Source organism: Pteronotus mesoamericanus, unplaced genomic scaffold, assembly GCF_021234165.1.
Source record: "Pteronotus mesoamericanus isolate MK-2021 breed Mesoamerican mustached bat unplaced genomic scaffold, CSHL_Meso_final scaffold_1066, whole genome shotgun sequence".
In the NCBI taxonomy this organism is placed as follows: Eukaryota; Metazoa; Chordata; class Mammalia; order Chiroptera; family Mormoopidae; genus Pteronotus; species Pteronotus mesoamericanus.
In genome coordinates, this window is record NW_026555299.1 from 2,441,498 (window position 1) to 2,443,472 (window position 1,975).

The following is a 1,975-nucleotide window of genomic DNA, read 5'->3' on the forward strand; positions in this document are numbered from 1 at the left end:
TCTGTCCAGACAGGCTCTCTGGTTTCCATGGAGACCTTGTCCAAGGTAGCGGGGGTGGTTCTTGGTTGAGCAAGGGGGCAGGTCAGAGGAAGAGAGAAGCGTAAAGGGCAGGAGCAGAATCTGCTGGGGCCACCACGCAGGGCTCTGTGGACTCTCACTGAGGCAGAGAAGGTCATTTCCATTTGGTGTCACACAGGCGAATTAGTGAGAGGAAAAGGGAGGCTCAGGAACCACACAGCTGGACCTCCCCTAGCCCCGAACGTCTCCCACAAGGCTCTGCAGGGCAGCAGGGACACACTCACCGTAGGTGCGCGCATTCGTTTGCACACGCACACAATCCTGCTCGTGCGTATTCCAACATCAGCCCTCATATATATGCTCATAAGCAATCACATGTATTCCCACCTGACACACATGCAAGTCTTATCTTGGTTCAGATTCCTGGGAGACAGACTCTGAGATGGCAACTTGGATGCAGGAGGCTTAGCGGGGAGGGCTCTCGGAGCAACCCCTGCAAGGGAGCAGGATTAGGCAGGGGGAGCAGTTGAGCTTCCATGCCTCTGCCAATCCCCCATGGGGCTCTGAAGCTGGGATGGCCCTTCAGAGGCGTCAGGAACTGAGGGGCAGGGGCCGAGCCTTTGTACCCCTGCAGGGACTATTCACTGGCTATAGGAGGCGGGGAGTATTTGGGTGAGGTGGTCCTTTCCAGAGCCAGGCCTCCTGGTAGCTGGGTGATGAGTCGTGGTCCTGGAAGGGGGTTTGGGCAACACCACAGCATCCTCTATGTGCCCTGGGTTTGTCCTTGCCAGCCCCATGTTCGCCTGTCCCTGGGACAAGCCCACCCACACAGGTGACGAGGCAAGCAGAGGGGACTTTGAGGTCAAGTCGCTGCCCTGACCATTGATGGGAAGGAATGGGCTGCAGCTGGGGACAGGCCAGCTCTGGAAAAGAATCAAGACAGATCAGAGTGGCCCAGGAAGAGTGCCAGGTACCTTCTTTACCAGCCTATCTGTTCTCCTAAGAAATCTCCGTGAACTTCCCTCTCTCTGCTCCTTTTACCCTTAATCTGAGGAGCCCAAGAATCAGGGGACCAGTTCTTGGAGTTTTTCTTTGTAAAACCTCCCGCACTCACTCTGATGTCTAACATCCATGGTCTCGGTGTCTCCCAGCCCAGTGCTCAGGCAGAATTTCTGTTTTCACATCTGGTTGCCCCAGCGCGGACGAGGGCACACCCCTCAGACAAGACAACCTGGGTTAAGTGCAGGCTTTGCCCTCACAGGGGACTTCAGTCGGGGTTTGGGATCTCTCTGTGCATCACCGGCCCCATCTGCAGAACGGGGTGACGAGCTCGCGGGTCTGCACCGGGTGGGGCACGCAGCGACCCGCACAGTCAGGGCAGCAAGGGTCTCATGCTGCGATTCTCTTCCCGCCCCTCCTTGCTCAGGCCCAGTGCAGCTCAGAGCTCACCCACCCCTGTCTTCTTCCCTCACTGCTGGTTCCTTCCCTCCCCGCCCTCCTCCTGTCTCCTTCCCTCCCTTCCTAGCCCCCAGGCTCTGCTCCACTCCTGGAATAGATCTTGCCAACCGTGGCCTTAATTGTGTGCATTTGACAAATGGCTCTGCTGGATCTGCTCAGGACGGCAGCTGCAGGCCTGAGTCGGGATGGAAAAGGCCATGAGGAAGGTTGGGAGCACAGAGTCCAGCCTGGGCTGAGGATGCCTGGGGGCCCTGCCCTGCCCCTCCTTACACCCAGGGCTCTGGGGACCGAGTGCCCCCCACCCTGCCCCCACCAACCATTGCCCCTCTGTACCCGCTCCTAGTGGTGGCTGGGGGAATGGCAGTCCCGAAGAGCCAGGGAGGATTCTTGAGAGTCTGCCTGCTCCATCCTCATTTTCACCAATGAGGCTGTTGAGGCCCAGACTGTTGAGTGACTTGCCAGGGACATGCAGCTAGTACTGAGGCAGGTTTAAAGGTCT